This window comes from Oratosquilla oratoria, chromosome 27 (genome assembly GCF_046742065.1).
Source record: "Oratosquilla oratoria isolate Oo_2021 chromosome 27, ASM4674206v1, whole genome shotgun sequence".
Taxonomy (NCBI): domain Eukaryota; kingdom Metazoa; phylum Arthropoda; class Malacostraca; order Stomatopoda; family Squillidae; genus Oratosquilla; species Oratosquilla oratoria.
Genome location: NC_134803.1, coordinates 16,645,530 through 16,667,249, shown reverse-complemented (window position 1 = coordinate 16,667,249; position 21,720 = coordinate 16,645,530). Strand labels below are relative to the sequence as shown.

The following is a 21,720-nucleotide window of genomic DNA, read 5'->3' as shown; positions in this document are numbered from 1 at the left end:
GTGGTTTGGGAAATGGAAAGAATGGGTGAAGAAAGAGTATGGAAAGCTGAGGTAGAGGGAGTGAATTGAGGGGAAGACCAAAACTGAGAGGGATGGATGGGGTGAAAGGGGCTTTGAGTAAAAGGGGAAGGGAGAAGGCACGGGATAAATGTGAGTGGAGAATGTTTATGCATGGATGATAATTTGACACAGCCTATGGAATTTCTGCTTGTCTTTATTTTTCACTTAAGGGGACAAAGAAAGAGGGTCACCATGTAAATGAAACACCTTGTCCTGCTGTGATTGTGCTGTGTCTTGTTTCTGACCCAAGCAGTGGGCAAGAGACAAAGATGACCCTTCATCCACAAGAATCCGAGAAGAGAGGGAAATGGGTGGGAGTGGATTGGGTGGGGATGGGTGAATGCCTTGGCTGGCTACCTCTCTTGTAAGGGGGAAACAGCCCCTTAGTATATAAAATATACATATATACATATGCATGTACATACTAAAGTATATGTATATATATAATATACATAAATGTATGTGTATGTAGTTCCTAGTTGTATTTCACGGGAGAAGAGCTATGCTTGTAGAGACCCGCAGTTGTATTGTTCCACATCCAGTTCTTTGTTAAAGTCATGTACTGCATAGTTTTAGCACTTGCTGTTTTCTCTTTGAATTTATTCCATGTATCTATTACTCTGTGTGGAAAGCTGTTCTTTTTCAGATCTCTTCTGTAACTGTCCTTAAGTTTCTTCTTGTGTCCTCTCGTATTTCTTCTGTCCCATTTTAGTAAATAATCCATATCAAGGATTTCCATCCCTTTCATAATTCTATGGATGGTTATCAAATTGCCTCATTCTCTTCTTTGCTCCATATTCTTTCCATATGTGACATTCCTCACATTTGTATCCTTCTTAGTCAGGAACATAACTCCACCCCCTTGTTTTACCTCTCTGTTTCTAATCTAATAATTATATGCACCATGTCCTACACTGTTGGGTGGTAGTGGACCTTTCAAATTTGTCTCTACAGTTCCCATTATGTCCGATTCTTTTTCCTTCAGGTAATAATGCAGTTCATTCAAGCCTTTTATTAAGCCATGTATATTTGTGTAAGACACTTAATTTTCTGCTACTTCCATTGTGTTTTCTGTTTCCCTTCTGTTTTTCTCTGCTATGAACCATGTCCTCACTTTCATATTCACTACTCTTTAATAGAATTTCTCTCTCTTTGACTGTTCTTTTCTCATTTTTTTCCTTAGCTTCTAGTCTTTTTGTTTTCTCATCCTCTCTTTCCTCTTTATTCATTTCTCTTTTTATCCATACCTGTTTATATTGATCACTGTCTACTAGTTTCCCTGTTTTTGCTAAGATATTCTCTGCTGTTGTTTGTGACCTGAATTTAACCTTAATTGGTCTGGTCTTATCTGTATTGTATTTCCCTAGTCTATATATTTCTTCTATTTCTTTCCCTGTTTCTGGTTGATCTTCTTGAACAACTACTAATATCTTATTTACTTTTTCCTTTTCTTTCTTTATTCTTGTAGTCCTATGTAGATTATACTTCTCTTCCATTTCCTGGATACCAATGCAATTACCGTTGTCAACTGAATCTCTCATCCAATTTTCCTTTTCTCTGATCACTTTTATGACTGTTTCTTTTGTATTTTCCTCCATCTGTTTTTGTACTATTTCTCTAAAGGAATTTTTTTTATTTTCCTGTTCTTGTTTCCATTGATTTTTTATTTCAGTGAGGTCTGTTTCTTTGACTCTTCCACCTATCTGGTCACTGCTTGTAATTGTTCTTGGTCCTTTTTCAATTCTTCATTTTTATTTTTGTCCTTATTCTTCATTCTTTTGTTTTCTCTTTTTAGGATTTCAATTTAGGTCACATAGTTCTTTGATCGTTTGCTCATTACTCTTTCGCAATCTAATCAATTCTTTAAGAACTGCTCGATAATCTAACTTTAAGTCAATGATTTCTCCTATTAAATAATTTATTTCACAATTCCTTAATGCATTACTATATCTGATATCTTTATCAATGTCAAAGCTATTGCCTATTTTGCCTGGGTTTGTTTGAAATCCTGAAAAACTCTTATTTTCCCACCTTTGATTTTTCCTTGGTGTGTCTATAAGACAGTGTCTATTGGGGATCACACCTATTGGGCTCTCCACTATACATACGTCTAATCCTCTCTTTGTTGGTTCATTTGTTATTTTTCTTTCGTTCTCTTTCTCCATTATACCAAAACCCACATCAAGAACTGGAAATCTTTAATGGTCACTTTGAGTACCATAGCCTACTCATCGTGTACAATGACAACAATAGGTTTCCTTCATTTTTGGTGGTAAACTGCTAGATTGGCTGGGTCTATGCACCACTTCCTTTCACTTTGGTGTCTTGAATGTGTTGTCCTTCACATTGTGCAACTGGTCCTGGCAGAAGTTCTCATCTGAGAAGAACCAGAGCATCCCCGGCTCGACTGGGTGTTTGACCTTGTTAAGGAGTTTCTTGGCTTTCGTAAGGTGGTTCTCTTGGGCCTTGACGGTGAGTAGTTGGCCCTTGTGCCTCTTGTATGAGTAGTGAAGATCCTTGTTCAGCACTTTCATCATAGTCGTCACTCCAACACCCACCTCTGTCGCCAAGGTCTCATTGCCTTGCCTGGATCTTGCAGCACCATTTTTTTTTTTTTTTTTTTCAGCTTTTTGACTAATTTCATTGTGCAAACAAAGTCAGAATGCCTGCTATGATCCTTCCTGCTAGCAACTGCTTCCATATCTCCATCGCAGTTCTCCAGCTCACATCTCACATCCTTCACATTATTGTATTTCTGGGGTATATGAATATAATAGTGTGCGCAAAAACCATATATGAATTTAAGAGCAAACTAGACACTGTAAGATCTAGGTAAATACAACTAGGTACATGTGTGTATATACATTCGTACCTCGGTACTCGACCGCCTCTATACTCGACCAAATCGGTGCTCGACCAAAAAATTCGAGTAGAAAATGCATCGGACCTCGAACAGATTTTCGGTACTCGACTAGCTCGAACAGCGGGTAAGCGTCAGTTCGACTCAGACCGCCAGCGGAGTAAGACGTACGCAGTTTGTTCGAGTATTTCTTCCCAGATTTAAACTTTTTCGTGTTGCTCTAGCCCTTAATAATGGGTCCAAAGAAAGACAGTGATAAGGGGAAAATTGGTTTCGGTGTTCGAACAAATCGGTGCTCGACCACCACCTCAGAACGGATTATGGTCGAGTACCGAGGTACGACTGTATGTATAATTTTAGGAAGGGATGCCGGACATAATGTCAATGAACGACGGGAGGCCGGCGTGAATCACGGTGACATAGGGGGACAAAATGTACAAAAGAGATCGGATGACCGTGTTCGACCAGATGTCGATGATGGGGGAAATGTTAATGTTTATTTTGATGGGAGAAATGTTAATGAGGCATTGAATGTCAATGAAGAACCAAATAATAATATAGAGCAAGGTATAAATAAAAAATAAAATAATGTAAGACATGATATTGAAACTCAAAATGTGTCAAAAAGAAATAATCATGAGTTTCTTAAAACCATGTACTTTAATGCTTGTAGTATTAGGAACAAATTTCAAGAAATACAGGCATATGTCAAAAGCGAAAATCTCGATATGATAGGAATAACTGAGACATGGTTCAATGGTACTGAGTTCGAAGCTGAATTTAATATTGCAGGATTTAAACACTCATCAGGATAGAAACCACAAGAAAGGTGGGGTTGTTCTGTTGTACGTTAAAAACAATGTTTATGCTTGTGTTTTAGAGAAAGTGAAACAGGATGCATATGATAGTTTGTGGGTTGAGTTAACCCAAACAAATGGACAAAAAATGAATATAGATGTAATATATAGGCCAAAGACATCATTAGCAGACGACAAACTGTTATTTCAAGAACTGTCTAGTTTCTGCAACTGGGATTTATTGATAATGGGTGATTTCAATTTTACTGACATTGATTGGATAACCCTTGAACATGGCCATATAGGTAGTTGCTTGATTGATTTTCTTGGTGACAATTACTTAATTCAGCATGTAAAAGAGCCCACAAGATATGGAAATTTACTCGATCTATTGATCACTAGCCGTGAAAGCATGGTAACTGATGTAGAAGTCGGTGAATCTGTTGCAAATAGCGATCACAACTTAGATTCAAACTCCTAAACAATTTTAGAATAGATACTTCTGTTTCTAAAATACCCGATTTCAGTAAAGCTCAGTTCATAGGACTACGTCAGGAGCTTCAGCTTACAGATTGGGAGGCAAAATTAAACGAAAGACCTGTAGATCAGATGTGTGAAATATTTCAAAATACGGTCTCTAAGATGATTCAAACTCACATTCCTTTTAAGGACAGACGTCCTCCAAATCAGGCTCGCCCAAAGTGGCTCGACAAAGAAACTGAAAAGAATATTGCTAAAAAGAGACAGGCTTATAAGAAATATAAGTGCTCGGGTGCATCTAATGACTATGAAAGTTATGTATCAATACAGAGAGATTTAAAAAAGACAATAAGAAAAAGAAAGCGACAATACGAAATGAACATAGCTGATAAATCCAAAGAGAATCCCAAAGAAATCTATAGTTACATTAGAGATAAAAAGGTTGTTAGGAATCACATTGGTCCACTATTATCTGCTGATGGTCAACTTGAATATTCAAATGAAGGAATGTGTAATATCTTAAACAATTATTTTAGCTCGGTATTCGTAAACGAAATGCCTCAAAGTGAACTCCAAACTGAAACCTGTGAAAAGTCTAGGGTAAACTTACTACGGTAAATATAACAAAAGAAAAAATTAAAAGGTGTATAGATAAACTCAAAGTTACTAAAACACCAGGGCCTGACGGTTGACATCCAAGAATCTTAAAGGAAATGAAAAATGAGATTGTTGTTCCATTAGAAATTATTTTCAAGAAATCCATCATATCCGGAGATGTCCCAAGAGAATGGAAGCTAGCTAACGTTACTCACATATTCAAAAAAGGTGACAAAAAGAAGCCAAATAACTATAGGCCTATAAGTTTGACTTCAGTCGTAGGAAAAATAATGGAAACTATCATCAGAGATGCTATCGAACATCATTTAGAAAGTAACTGTTTAATAAATGATAGCCAGCATGGTTTCAGATGGAAACGTTCTTGCGTGACTAACTTACTCGAATTCTACAACACAGTTATCTCGAATTATGACAAAAGAAACAATATAGATTTAATATATCTAGACTTTGCAAAAGCTTTTCATACTGTCCCACACGAAAGACTACTTACTAAATTAGCTTTACACGGAATAAGTGGTAGCCTATTAGGTTGGACTAGTAATTGGTTGAATGGTCGAAAACAGTGAGTTGTTTTAAATGGAAAAACTTCTAGATGGAAAAATGTTACAAGTGGAGTTCCTCAGGGTTCCGTTCTTGGACCACTTCTATTCATAGTATATATAAATGATATAGACCATGGACTAAAATCTACTGTTTCCAAATTTGCTGATGATACAAAACAGTGCGGAGTGGCAAATGATCACTCAAACCAATTAGATATTCAAGAAGATTTAGATAAATTACAGCAATGGTCTGAAAAGTGGCTAATGAAGTTTAACACAAGTAAATGCAAGGTAATGCACATAGGTGAAAATAACAGTAAGTACGATTACAAGTTATTTGGAAATTTGTTAACAAAAGTGGATAGTGAAAAAGATCTCGGCGTAATTATCAGTAACGACCTCAAATCATCCAAGCAGTGTATTTCAGCCTCTGAGAAAGCAAATAAGATTCTGGGACTGATTGCGCGATCTTTTGATTTCAAAAGTCCATCACTCATTAACAAGCTATATAAATCGTTAGTTCGACCACATTTGGAATATACTGTTTCCGTATGGTCACCGAATCTCATTAAAGACATTGAGAGACTGGAAAAAGTACAACGGCGAGCCACAAAACTGATTCCAAATATCAAAAATAAATCATACGAAAATTGACTAAAACATATGAATCTGTTTTCCCTAAAAAAGCGTAGACTCAGAGGTGACTTGATACAGGTCTTTAAGATTTTAAAGGGAATTGACAACATCAAAAGTGACCAAATTTTCACATTGAATGAGAATCAGACAAGAAACAATGGTCTCAAACTGTCTGGAAGTAGATTCAATTTGGAAGTAGGTAGAAATAACTTTGCCAACCGTGTAGTTAATGAATGGAATAAACTTACTGCACAGGTAGTGCAATATAGTTCAGTTTGAAGCTTAAAGAATAATTTAGATAAACACCTAAGCAAGATGCTGTAATGATTATAATTTATCTTATATTGTTTTTGTTTTGTTATAATTTGTTCTGTCTGATTTTCATTTATTATTAGTTATACCCCGTCTGGGGTATTGGCTGCTTGTTATTGTGGCAAAGTAGCATGCAGTCGATACTTTAGGGTCTATATGGGGCGCCCCTATGGACCAGAGCCACACATCATTTTGTCTATGATAGAAGAAAACTGTTCATAGAGAAATGATGACACTTTTATACTACGACTGTCCCTCCATTATGCTGTCCCCCAACACCTTGTTGCTGTCCTGTACCATTTCTCTGAGTATTCTCTTTCTGTGATGGGGGAATTCCCTGTGGTGGGGGAAAAGAATACTGCCACCAAGTATTCCCACTTGGATCGTAAGAGGCGAGAAGAAAGGGACGGGGATTGGGACTAGGCATCCTTCTCCCTGTAGCCCCACGGGGCATATCTCCTAAAAATAAAAGTGAAGGCATAAGGGGTGCTGGAGGGCCTCGGACCAGCACCCTAAGGTTTGGGTCTTTTAATGTGCGTGGATGTGGTACAGATGAGAGTAAAAGGGAAGAGATAGGTAGTATGTTTGTGAGAAGAAAGATGGATGTGTTGGCTTTGAGTGAAACTAAGTTGAAAGGGAAGGGTGAGTGTAAGTTTGGGAGTGTAAGTGGGAGGTTATAAGGAGTGAAGAGAGGGCGAAGGAGGGAAGGGGTGGCTATTCTAGTAAGTGAGGAGATAGGTAAAAAGGTAGTGGAGTGGAAGGAGGTTTCCTCAAGGATAATGTGGATGAAGATGAAACTGGGAAAGGAGATGTGGGTCTTTGTAAGTGCATATGGGCCTGGCAGTGAGAAGAGCATAGAAGAAAGGGAGGCCTTTTGGATAGATTTAAATGAGTGCATAGAGGGTTTAGGAAGAAATGTCAATGTAATATAGTACTGGGAGACCGTAATGCTAGGGTGGGAAATGGTCCAATCGATGGAGTGTTTGGGAAGTGTGGAGTTCCAGGAAAGAATCGTAGTGGAGAGTTGATGGTGGAAATGTGTCTAGAGAGTTGATGATAGCAAATACAGTGTTTTGGAAGAAAGTCAAGCATAAGTACACATGGGAGAGGGTGGTGGATGGAAGGGTGGTAGATAGAGCGCTAATGGATTATGTAGTGGTAAATAGGATTATGATAGGAAGAGTTAAGGATGTACATGTGCTAAGGGGAGAGGGTGGGGGAATATCAGATCATTTTTTGGTGGAAGGTGAGTTGAGAGTGGAGGGTAGATGGAGAAAGAGGAAAGGGACAAAAGGTAGGGAGGTTCTTAGAGTGAACTCCTTGAATGAAAAGGAAAAGGAGAAGGAGTATGAAAAGAAGCTGAAGGAGGAGTGGGAGGGAGTAAAGGATAGAGTAGAGATGGGTGTGGAGGAGGAATGGGGATGGTTCAAGGAGGGAGTCATAAAGTGTGCAAGGATGGTGTGTGGAACAAGAAGGACAGGGGGAAATAGAAGAAAGGGTAGTGAATGGTGGGATGAGGAAACAAAGAAGGTTGTAGAAGAGAAGAAGCGAGCATTCACAGATTGGTTACAAAAGAGGACGAGAGAGTCATATGAGAGGTACAAAGAAAAGAAAAGAGAAGTAAAGCAAAAGGTAAAGTTTGCAAAGAGGAGAGCAGATGCGACATGGGGTAAGAGTATGACAGAAAATTTTGAAAGCAATAAAAAGATGTTTTGGAAAGAAATTAAGAGAGGAAGAGGAGGCGAATCAAGTAGAGAAGAAAAGGTAAAAGGTGCAGATGGAGAGATGATAATGGAAGAGAAGGCAGTAAGGGGAAGATGGGCAGAATATTTTAGGGAGTTGCTCAATGTGAAGGAGGATAGGGAAGGAAAGATAGCTGCAGTGGGAAATGCGAAGGAAATGAGAGTGATGAGTGAGGAGAATGGAGGAGAAATAAGGAAGGATGAGGTGAAGGCAGTTGTTAAGATGATGAAAGCAGGTAAGGCACCTGGTCTGGATGGATGCCATGCAGAATGTCTGAAAAAGGGAGGTCAAGTGATGGTGGACTGGTTGGTGAGGTTATGTAATGTTTGCTGGAGAGAGGGTAGAGTACCGGAGGACTGAAGGAGTGCCTGTATAGTTCCTCTTTACAAGGGAAAAGGGGACAAGTGTGAATGTAGTAGTTTCAGAGGGATTAGCTTGTTAAGTGTAGTTGGGAAGGCTTATGGGAGGATCTTGATTGAGAGGATTAGGAGAGGAACAGGAGTAGTAATTGGTGAGGAACAGTGTGGATTTAGGACGGGTAGAGGTTGTGTAGATCAGATCTTTGTGGTAAGACAGATATGTGAGAAAGCTATAGGAAAGGGGAAGGATGTTTTTTGGGCTTTTATGGATCTGGAAAAGGCTTATGATAGGGTAGACAGAAAGGCACTGTGGGAGGTTATGCAGATTTATGGGATAGGAGGAAAGCTTTTGGGAGCTGTCAAGAGTTTGAGGTAAAGGTGGGACTTCGTCAAGGATGCGTTATGTCGCCCTGACTGTTCAACTTATACATGGATGGGGTGGTGCGAGAGGTGAATGCAAGGGTAGTGGGTCAAGGATTGGAGATGGTTAAAGAAAATGGAGAAAAGTGGGAGGTGAGCCAGCTTTTGTTTGCGGACGACACTGCGCTTGTGGCAGGATCGGAGGAGGGATTGAGGAAGTTGGTGGCAGAGTTTGGGAGAGTATGTGATAGAAGAAAGCTAAAGATAAATGTGGGTAAAAGTAAGGTGATGAGATGTACAAGGGGTGAATGTGGCAGTAGACTGGAAGTGAACATTAAGGGAGAGCGACTGGAGGAAGTGGATAGTTTTAGATACTTGGGTGCAAATGTAGAAGGAAAAGGTGGAGTGAAGGTGGTGGTAGAATGTAGATTGAGAGAAGCAAGTAAATGCCTTGGTGGATTCAAGAGTGTAATGAGGAATAGACATCTAGGAATGGATGCAAAGAGGAGACTGTATGAAGGAGTGATTGTGCCAACAGCACTGTATGGGGCAGAAACTTGGAACATAAGAGAAGAAGAGAGAAGGAGTTTGAATGTGTTTGAGATGAGGTGTCTGAGCAATATGGTGGGGGTTACTAGGCTAGATAGAGTGAGAAATGAGGAGGTGAGGAGGAGAACAGGGGTGAAAAAGGAGCTGGGAGATAGGGTTGATGAAAGAATATTAGGATGGTTTGGACACATGGAAAGAATGAGTGAAGAAAGACTAGTAAAAGAGGTATGGAAGGCAGATGTGGAGGGAGTGAACATGAGGGGACGTCCTAGGATGAGGTGGATGGATGGGGTGAAGGGGGCTTTGGGGAAGAGGGGAATGTCTGTTGAGGAAGGACGGGAGAGGACGGAAGACAGATATGAGTGGAGAATGGTTGTATATGGATGATGTTGTGATTGCATGAGGAGGAATGGGCAGGGGGGTGGGGGGTGAGGTGGTATGTGTGAGCACGGGGGGACGGAGAGGGGGGGTCGCTGATTAAATGAAGTGGCCTTGCTGTGGATGTGCTGTGTCTTGCGACACTTGTTCTGACCCAGGGCGGTGGGCAAGGTGCAGGGATGACCCGTCATCCAGGAGGTGCTCAGATGAGAGGGAGGGTGGGAGGGGTGTGGAGTGTATTTAGGGATGAAAAGGGTGGGAGTGATTTTATGCCTTGCCCTTTTTGGCTACCTCCCTTGAAAGGGGGAAAAAGCCTTGGTATATGTATGTATATGTAAATTTATTATTATTCACTCTTTACCTGTTTGCTTATTATTTGACTATACCTATGCATTTATCTATGTATTTTATTTATTATATACATTATTATATTTTTTATTTATCATTTTATTATGATTTTTTTTCTTCACATCCGACCTAGATATGGACCAAAAGGTCTCCTGTCGGCATGTTCTGCCTTTGTAATCCTTTGTAATATGTATATATATATATATATATTTTTTATATTATACATATATATATAATATATATATATATGTATTTACCTAGTTGTATTTTACGGGAAGGGGAGCTATGCTCGTGGTGTCCTGTCTTCATATCTCATTTTATCTAAACTCTTTTTAAATTCATGTATTGTTTTTGCACACACCACTTTCTCATCTAACTTGTTCCAACTGTCTATTGCTCTGTGAAGAAAGCTGTTCTTTTTCAGATCTCTTCTATAGCTGTCTTTCTTGATTTTCTTTCCATGCTCTCTTGTATTTCTATCATCCCATTTTATCAGATTCTCTCTATCAATAATTTCTATGCCTTTCATGATTCTGTAAATAGCTATCAAATCTCCTCTCTTCTTTGCTCTAGTGTCTGTTGTTCAAGTTTTGCTAGTCTCTCTTCATATGATAGTTTTGAGAGTGTTGGTGCCAATTTTGCAATTGCTCTTTGTATTCTTTCAAGTTTTTTTTTATACATTTTTTTTTTTACTTGGTGACAACATCGTTGCAGTATATTCAAATCTTGGTCTTATCAGAGTGATTAGAATTTTCTTCACCATTTCTTCATCCAGGTATGTAAATGCCACTTTGATTGTTCTTATTAAATTTTAAGTTTCTCCAAAAATCTTATTTATATGTTTCTCAGGTGACATATTATTCATAACAATGACTCCCAGGTCCTTCTCATTTTCTACTTTTTTTTATTCCTTCTTCTCCCAATTTATATGATCCTGTTATTCTGTTTTTGCTTTTTCCAAATTCCATTATACTACACTTTTTAGTGTTGAACTCCATCTCCCACTTCTTACTCCATTCCCATACTTTATTGAGATCACTCTGTAGTGACTCCTAATCTTCTTCCGTGTTCACTTTAATAGTTTTGCATCATCTGCAAAGAAGCTCATATAATTTTCAATTTCTTCATCCATATCATTAATATATATAGCAAACATTATTGGGGCCAGAACTGTTCCTTGTGGAACACCGCTTATTATGTCATCCCATTCTGAGTGTTTGTCTCTTATCACTACTCTCATTTTTCTTTCTTGCAAAAAGTCTTCCATCCATTTAAGCAGTTTGCCCTGTATTCCTCCTTCAGTTTCTAATTTCTTAAGCAACTTCTTATGTGGTACTTTGTCAAAAGCTTTTTTTGGGTCTAGAAATGCACAATCAGCCCATCCATCTCTTTCTTGTATTATATCTATTAGCCTTGAATAGAAAAATATTAAATTAGTGACGCATGATCGTCCTTGTCTGAATCCAAATTGCCTTCGATTTAGCACACTGTTCTTTTCTAAATATTTTACCCATTTACTTTTGAAAATTCTTTCACAAATTTTTGCTATTATACTTGTTAGAGAGACTGGTCTATAGTTGGTAGGGTCTTTATTTCCTCCTTTATATATAGGTACTATATTTGCTTTTTTCCAATCTTCTGGAACTTTTCCTTCTTTCAAGGAACTGCTTATTATGCTATGTATTTTGTCTGCCAGTTCATTCCTGCATTCTTTCAAAATCCAGTTTGCTATTTCATCTGGTCCATGCGATATTCTGTCATCAAGATGACTCAAGTGTTTCATTATTTCATTCTTTGTTACTTCTATTTCTTTCATAGGGGGGACTTTCTCTTTCCATTCGATCTCTTCCGGTTGTATATTCTCCCTTGTAAACACGGATTAAAAATGCTTGTTCATAATTTCCACCATTTCCATTTCCCTTGTGTATTCAACTCCTCCTTGTCTTAATTTCTCCAAATGTTGTTTGTTTTTCAGTTTGTTGTTTACAAATCTGTAGAATAGTTTTGGTTGATCTTTACATTTTTCTATGACATCTTTTTCATATTTTCTCTTTTCCTCTCTGCACGCTTGTACATATTAATTTCTATAACACGTATATATTTTCCATTTTTCAGGTCTTCTGTCTTTCTTTCATTTTATCCAAGCTTTGTCTCTTTTGTCTTTTAACACTCTACAACTTTTGTTGTACCAGCACTTTACATATTCTTTTTCTTGTTTTTGTCTTGGGACATACTTTTCCACTCCTTTTTTATAAATTTTTGTCAAAATATTCCATTTCTCTTCTACTGTTGTATCTTTGTGTATTCTTTCCCATTTTTCATTTTGAAAGAATTCTCTTATTTGATCAAAATATGTTTTTTCATACATCAATCTTCCTTTTCTATATTGTTCATTTCTTTTCATGTATTTTTTCTCATTTAGTTCTAGTTCTATCAATATGTGGTCATTTTTACTTATTGGTGCCTGGTATTCTATATTTTGCACTATTTCAGGTTCTGATGTGATTATATTATTAGGTCTAGTCTCGATGGTTCTTCTTCATTTCTATACCTTGTGTTCTCTTGGATCCATTGTGTCATTGTGTGGTCAATAATCATCTCAAGTAGAACATTTCCCCATGAGTCTTCTCCACCCTTTACGGTCATCTCTTCCCAGCAGATTTCTTTGCAATTAAAGTTGCCCATCATAACTATTCTTCCTCCATCTTCCATTATCTTGTTTAATGTTGTTCTTGTGTCTTCTATAATACATTTATGTTCACACTCTTCCCACGAGGCTGTTTTTGGGGGCACGTAGTTTATTATAAACTTTCTGCTCTTCTTATCTCTGTCTTCTACTTCTATCATAATCATCTCTACTCTATTCTTTCCATATGTGACACTCTTCACGTTTATATCCTTCTTAGTCAGGAACATAACTCCACCCCTTGTTTTATCTCTGTTTCTAATCCAATAATCCAATTAATTCTAATCCAATTAATTTTCTGAAACCCTTATGATCTGTTCGACTATATATATACATATTACAAAATATATCCTACAGAATTTTTTTGTTAACTGTATTCTTCCAAGACTGGAGTCATCTCATTATACCCTCTCCATCATTTCATCTTATTTTATTATATCAGTTAATTGATTTGTTTATACTATTTATGAACATATGCAAGTATATAACAGGCATAAAACCAAATTTACATTAGAAGTGATAGATTCTGTAGTTGTATATACATGCAGAAAGACAAAATGCACGTAAAGGATGCACGTGGAAAGATAGAATTCAACGACAATTTTTTTTATTACTATTCTGGAGGAATTATAACAACATATAAACATTGTGTCCTATGCTGTTGGGTGGTAGTGGACCTTTTAATTTTGTTTCTACAATTCCCATTATGTCCTGTTCTTTTTCCTTCAGATATTCGTTCAGTTCATTCAGTCCTGTTTTTAATCCATCTATATTTGTGTAGGACACTCTTAACTTTATGTTATTTCCATTGTATTCTCTGTTTCTTTTTTGTTTCTCTCTGTTATGGTCCATTTCCTCAATTTCATATTCACTACTCTCCAGTAGAATTCTTGTTTTTCTGACTCCGTTCTGGTCTCGTTTTTTTCTTTAGCTTCTTTCCTTTTCATTTTTTCTTCCTCTCTTTCCTCTTTATTCATTTCTCTTTTTATCCATACCTTTTTATATTGTTCACTTGCTGCTAGCTTCCCTGTTTTTGCTAAGATATTCTCTGCTGTTGTTTGTGACCTGAATTTAATCTTAATTGGTCTGGTCTTATCTGTACTATATTTTCTGAGCCTAAACATCTCTTCAATTTGTTTCATTATTTCAGGTTCATCTTCCTGAACTAATTCTAGTAAACTGCTTACTTTTTCTTTTTCCTCACTGATTCTTGAAGTTCTATCTAGGTTATGTTTCTCTTCCATTCCTAATATAATTATACATTTCTTTTTATCTGCTAAGTCTTACTATATTCTCCTTCTGTCTCATCACTTTGATAACTGAGTCTTCAGTTTGTTCTTTCACTTGCTGTTTAATTATGTCGGTAAATGCAACTTTACTGTTTTCCTGGATTTTTCTCCAACCCTGTGCTTCTTTTGCTATGGCCTCTTTATTGTCTTTATTATTCCTCTTTAATTCCTCATTCTCCTCTTTTACTTCTTTTAATTGTCTTTTTAATTCTTCTATTACATTAGTTAAATTTTTGTTTGCCTTCTCTAGTTCTTCCAATCTTTGAACTCTCTGCGCAATGTTGGTTACGTTACCGAACGTGTCTTCCCAATGTTCGAACATCTTATCAAGTTTCTCCTCTAGTCTTGTCAATCGGGGGAGGTTGGTATCCCCCCCACCCTCATTAAATCCCTACAAATTATTATCTTCACCTTCCATTGTGCTGCTCTTATCTATATTTCTAATCTTTACAATTTTGTTAATCCCATCACCAGAATCATTGGTCCTTCGTTTGTTTACAAGACGTCTGGCCTCTTGGACCAAGTCCTCCCCTTCCTCATTTGCTTCCATTTCCGTCAGTAATCCCTCCCCTTCTCCTTTTTCCTCACTTTCCCACAACACCACAAGTTATCCCCTTCCCTGTAAATACAATAGGTACTTCCTTTGCATTGAGGTCCACGAATATTTCACTTTTTCTTCAGAACTCTAATCCTTGCCGTCCATCCGACAAATGTGTGTGTGTGTGTGTATTTGCCTAGTATTTTACAGGAAGGGGAGCTATGCTCGTGGTGTCCCATCTTCATATATCATTTTATCTAAACTGTTTTTAAATTCATGTATTATTTTTGCACACACCACTTTCTCATCTAGCTTGTTCCAAATGTCTATTACTCTGGGGAAAGCTATTCTTTTTCAGATTTCTTCTATAACTGTCCTTGATTTTCTTTCCATGTCCTCTTGTATTTCTATCATCCCATTTTATTAGATCTTCTCTATCAATAGTTTCTAAGCCTTTCATGATTCTATAAATAGTTATCAAATCTCTCTTCTTTGCTCTAATGTCTGTAGCTCAAGTTTTGCTAGTCTCTCCTCATATGATAGTTTTGAGAGTGTTGGTGCCAATTTTGTAATTGCTCTTTGTATTCTTTCAAGTTTTGTTATACATTTTTTTTGTACTTGGTGACCACATTGTCGCTGCATATTCCAATCTTGGTCTTATCAAAGTGATTAGTATTTTCTTCACCATTTCTTCATCCAGGTACGTAAATGCCACTTTGTTCTTATTAAATTATAAGTTTCACCAAAAATCTGATTTACATGTTTCTCAGGTGACATATTATTCATAATAATGACTCCTAGGTCCTTCTCATTTTCTACTTTTTTTATTCCTTCTCCCAATTTATATGATCCTACTATTCTTTTTTTGCTTTTTCCAAATTCCATTATACTACACTTCTTAGTATTGAATTCCATCTCCCACTTCCTACTCCATTCCCATACTTTATTGAGATCACTCTGTAGCGACTCACAATCTTCTTCAGTGTTCACTTTTTTTCAACAGTTTTGCATTATCTGCAAAGAAGCTCATATAATTTTCAATTCCTTTATCCAAGTCATTGATATATATAGCAAACATTATTGGGGCCAGAACTGTTCCTTGTGGAACTTTTCTTATTACTTCATCCTAATTTTCTTTCTTGCAAAAAGTCTTCCATCCATTTCAGCAGTTTGCCCTGTATTCCTCCTTCAGTTTCTAATTTCTTAAGCAACTTCTTATGTGGTACTTTGTCAAAACCTTTTTTTAGGTCTAGAAATGCACAATCAGCCCATCCATCTCTTTCTTGTATTATATCTATTAGCCTTGAATAGAAACATATTAAATTGGTGATGCATGATTGTCCTTGTGTGAATCCAAATTTCCTTGGATTTAGCTCATTGTTTTTTTCTAAATATTTTACCCATCTACTTTTGACATTTCTTTCACAAATTTTTGCTATTGTACTTGCTAGAGAGACAGGTCTATAGTTGGTAGGGTCTTCCAATCTTCTGGAACTTTTCCTTCTTTCCAGGCACTGTTTATTATGCTATGTATTTTGTCTGCCAGTTCATTTCTGCATTCTTTCAAAATCCAGTTTGCTATTTCATCTGGTCCATGCGATTTTCTGTCATCAAGATGACTCAAGTGTTTCATTATTTCATTCTTTGTTACTTCTATTTCTTTCATAGGGGGGACTTTCTCTTTCCATTCGATCTCTTCAGGTTGTATGTTCTCCCTTGTAAACACTGATTTAAAATGCTTGTTCATGATTTCTGCCATTTCTATTTCCTCTGTGTATTCAACTCCTCCTTGTCTTAATTTCTCCAAATGTTGTTTGTTTTTCAGTTTGTTGTTTGCAAATCTGTAAAATAATTTTTGTTGATCTCTATATTTTTTCATTACATCTTTTTCATATTTTCTCTTTTCCTCTCTGCACACTTGTACATATTCATTTCTATAACAAGTATATATTTAACATTTATCAGGCCTTTTGTATTGAATTTTGGTCCAAGCTTTATCTATTTGGTCTTTTAACTCTCTACAACTTTGGCTATAGTTGGTAGGGTCTTCTATATATTCTCTATATTCTTTTTCTTGGTTTTGTCTTGGGACATACTTTTCCACTCTTTTTTTTTTTTTTTTTTTTATAAATTTTTGTCAAAATATTCCATTTATCTTCCACTGTTGTTTCTTCTTTGTATATTTCTTCCCAGTTTTCTTTGTGAAAGAATTTTCATATTTTATAAAAGTTTGTTTTTTCATACATCAATCTTCCTTTTCTATATTGTTCATTTCTTTTCATGTATTTTTCCTCTCTTAGTTCCAGTTCAATCAATATGTGGTCACTTTTACTTATTGGTGTCTTATATTCAATCTTTTCCAATATTCTAGGTTTAGATGTGATTATTAGGTCTAGTCTCGATGGTTCTTCATTTCTATACCTAGTGTTCTCCTGTATCCACTGTGTCATTGTATGGTCAATAATCATGTCAAGTAGAACATTTCCCCATGAGCCGTCTCCACCCTTTACTGTCATCTCTTCCCAGCAGACTTCTTTGCAATTAAAGTCGTCCATCATAACTATTCTTCCTCCATCTTCCATTATCTTATTTGATGTTATCTTTGTGTCTTCTAACATACTCTTATGTTCACTCTCTTCCCATGAGGCTGTTTTGGGAGGCACATAATTTATTACAAACTTTCTGCTCTTCTTATCTCTGTCTTCCACTTTGATCATAATCATCTCTACTGTATTCTTTCCATATGTGACACACCTCACGTAAATATCCTTCTTAGTCGGGAACATAACTCCACCCCCTTGTTTTGTCTCTCTGTTTCTAATCCAATATTTATGTGCGTCATGTCCTACACTGTTGGGTGGTAGTGGACCTTTTAATTTTGTTTCTACAATTCCCATTATGTCCGGTTCTTTTTCCTTCAGATAATGATTCAGCTCATTCAGTCCTGTTATTAATCCATCTATATTTGTATAGGACACTTTTAGTTTTCTGCCACTTTCATTGTATTCTCTGTTTCTCTTTTGTTTTTCTCTAGTATGTCGTATTTCCTTACTTTCATATTCACTACTCTCCAATAGAATTTATCTTTTTCTGACTGTTCTGTTCTCGTTTTTTTCCTTAGCTTCATGTCTTTTCTTTTTTTCCTCCTCTCTTTCCTCTTTATTCATTTCTCTTTTTATCCATACCTTTTTATATTGTTCACTTGTTGCTAGTTTCCCTGTTTCTGCTAAGATATTCTCTGCCGTCATTTGTGACCAGAATTTAATCTTAATTGGTCTGGACTTATCTGTACTATACTTCCCAAGTCTACATCTCTTAAATTTGTTTCATGATTTCAGGTTCATCTTCCTGAACTAATTCTAGTAAACTGCTTTTTCTTTTTCCTCATTGATTCTTGTGGTTCTATTTGGGTTATATTTCTCTTCCATTCCTAATATAATTATACATTTCTTTTTATCTGCTAAGTCCCTTACTATGTTCTCCTTCTGTCTCATCACTTTAATAACTGAGTCTTCAGTTCTTTCATTTGATGTTTAATTATGTCAGTGAATGCAACTCTACTGTTTTCTTGGATTTTTTTCCAACCCTGTGCTTCCTTTGCTACGGTCTCTTTATTGTCTTTATTATTCCTCTTTAATTCCTCATTCTCCTCTTTTACTTCTTTTAACTGCCTTTTTAAATCTTCTATTTCTTTAGTTAAGTTTTTGTTCACTTCAAGTTTTTCCAGTTTTCAACTCTTTGCGCAATCTTTGCTGCGTTACCGAACCTCTTCTCCCAATGTTCGGCCATTTGTTCAAGTTTCTCCTCTAGTCGGGGCCCCCCCCCCTCATTAAATCCCTGGAAATTATTTTCTTCACCTTCCATTGTGCTGCTCTTATCTATATTTCTAATCTCAATGCTTTTACTGATATTTTTTATTTCCCCAGTGTCATCAGCTGATCTTTTATTTACATTTTTCCTGCTGTCAGGGGGAGCCCGTTCGTCTCCCTCCTCATTTTCTTCCATTTCCCTCAGTAATCCCTCCCCTTCTCCCCTTTCATTACCTTTTTACTACACAAGATTTCCCCTTCCCTACAAATACAATAAGGTACTTCCTCGTAGTTGAGATCCACAAAAAATGCGTTTTTTTTCCGGAGTTCCAATCCATGCCGTGAATCCGACAAAAGTGTGTGTGTATTTACCTAGTTGTATTTACCTAGTATTTTACGGGAAGGGGAGCTATGCTCGTGGTGTCCCGTCTTCATATCTCATTTTATCTAAACTATTTTTAAATTCATGTATTGTTTTTGCACACACTACTTTCTCATCTAACTTGTTCCAACTGTCTATTACTCTATGAGGAAAGCTGTTCTTTTTCACATCCCTTCATCATCACTAAATTGCTCTGGCCCACGCTTGTTTACATGGCGTCTGCCTGCCTGGACCAAGTCCTCTCCTTCCTCATTTCCTTCCATTTCCCATAGTAATCCCTCCCCTTCTCCTTTTTCCTCACTTTCCCACTACACCACGAGCAATCCCCTTCCCTGCAAATACAGTAGGTACTTCCTTTGCGTTGAGATCCACGAAAACTTCACTTTTTCTTCAGGACATCAATCCTCGCCGTCTGTCTGACGTGTGTGTGTGTATTTTGTATATACAAATATGTGTGTATGTGTATACTGTACCGTATATATATATATAATATATAAATATATGTATATATATATATATATACAGGTAAACGTCGACTTACGATGGCATTAGGTTTCGATAGAGCCATCGTAAGACGATTTCATCGTAAGTCGATCCCCAATTTGTGTATCACTCTGTTCCGTGGTCACTGTACCTAGCCTACCTGTATATTAACCACCAGAGATACTGAATATAGCCTATTAAACATGTACAGTAGTTTATTTAATTATTTTTATCCTTTTTACCATATTCAAACACTATAATATGTATTTTCAGTACGGAACTTAAATCTCGCGGGCAGCAGCCAATGCCAGCCGTACTACGTGACGTAATAATACTCGCATCATAAAATATAGTCACCGCTTATATCGATCGTTCTCTCTTTCACCCGCGAATTTTGGAAACCACAGAGAATGGGATTCAGGACACATTTGAGAGAATGTAAAAACACAGGGGCGACTACAATAAATATAATCAAGACGCCGATATGGCAGCGTCGCGAATCCACTTGCTCCTCATGACGCCTACGTATGCGGCACCGTATGGAAGGGGTTAAATATATCATATCGTCGTCGTCGTCATCGTAAAGTCGAACAATCGTAAGTCGCGGCCATCGTAAGTCGACGTTTACCTGTATATAGATGTATATATATATATGTATATATATATATGTATATATATATATATATGTATATATATATATATATATATTTATATATATATATATATATATGTATATATATATATATATATATATATATATATATATATGTATATATGTGTATATATATATATATATATATATATATATATATATATATATATATATATATATATAATTTATTTACCTACCTAGTTTTACCTAGTTGTATTTTACGGGAAGGGGAGCTATGCTCGTGGTGTCCCATCTTCATATCTCATTTCATCTAAACTATTTTTAAATTTATGTATTGTTTTTGCACACACCACTTTCTCATCTAACTTGTTCCAACTGTCTATTACTCTGTGAGGAAAGCTGTTCTTTTTCACATCTCTTCTATAGCTGTCTTGATTTTCTTTCCATGTCCTCTTGTATTTCTATCATCCCATTTTATCAGATTCTATCAATAATTTCTATGCCTCTCATGATTCTGTAAATAGCTATCAAATCTCTCTTCTTTGCTCTAGTGTCTGTAGTTCAAGTTTTGCTAGTCTCTCTTCATATGATAGTTTTGAGAGTGTTGGTGTGTGTGTATTTACCTAGTTGTAATATACGGGAGGGGAGCTATGCTCGTGGTGACCCGTCTTTGTATCTCTCCACATCAAGTTTTATCTTAAAATCTTGTATAGTGTTAGCACATACTGTTTTGTTGTCTAATTTGTTCCATGTATTTATCGCTCTGTGTGGGAAACTGTTCCTTTTCAAGTTTTTTCTATAACTATCCGTTTTCAATTTTTTTCCGTGTCTTGTTTTACCGTTTTCCCATACTAATAGGTCGTTCCTGTCTAAAACTTCCATTCCTTTCATTATTCTGTAGATAGCAAATCTCCTCTTTCTCTTTGTTCCAGAGTTGGTAGGTTCAATTTGGATAGCCTTTGCTCATATGTTAGTTTGGCGAGTGTCGGTGCTAGTTTTGTTGTCGCTCTTTGTAATCTTTCTAGTTTCTTAATATTCTTTTTGGTACTGGGTGTCCAAAGTGATGCTGCATACTCAAGTTTTGGTCTTATTACCAGTAGTGTAGTTAGTATTTTCCTTATCATTTCTTCATCCATATAAGTAAATGCCACTTTGATTGCTCTCAATAAGTTATAGGTTTCTCCGAACATCTTATTTATATGCTTATCTGGTTTCATGTCCTTTCCAATCATCACTCCAAGATCTTTTTCATAGTTTTTTTTTTTTTCTTCTTCCCCAATTCTGTAATCTTTTGATATTCTGTTTCTACTCTTTCCAAATTCCATTATACTGCATTTCTTAATATTGAATTTTACTTCCCACTTTTGAGTCCAATTCCATATTGTGTCCAGATCTTGTTGCAATGAGTTGCAGTCCTCTTCCGTTTTTACCTTTTTAAGTAATTTTGCATCATCTGCAAAAAAATTTATATAGCACTCCATGCCTTCATTCATGTTTGTGTGTATATATGTATGTTTATCTATTCATGCATAAGTTTTTTAATACAAAAAAGGGATCTATACACCCTCTACATTTCACAATTCCACTGTTCTTCCCCAGTTCTACCCTCTGTTCTACTCCAAATCCTCTCATTACCCTACCATATGTTCTAATTATACTCAAAAAGTAATTCCACTAAAACTACTATATTCGTATTTATCCCGTTTTTCTTTATATGTAATATGGATTTATATAAATACTTCTCTGGTCCTCCACCAGATTCCTTTTCCACAGGGATACATTACTTATATACATTTTGTAATGAATGAATGAATGAATATTTTAAGAAACAGAATAGTAATTTGTTTATGCAAATAAATTGAATTCATTATACCATGA

At 36.4% G+C, this 21,720-nt stretch overlaps 1 protein-coding gene across 11 annotated transcripts in view; it reads left to right on the top strand.

The window, feature by feature from the left end:
* Vps13 (vacuolar protein sorting 13C) overlaps positions 1-21,720 on the top strand; it is a 1,483,510-nt gene that overhangs the window by 639,068 nt on the left and 822,722 nt on the right. The gene's annotated exons all lie outside the window — the stretch shown is intronic.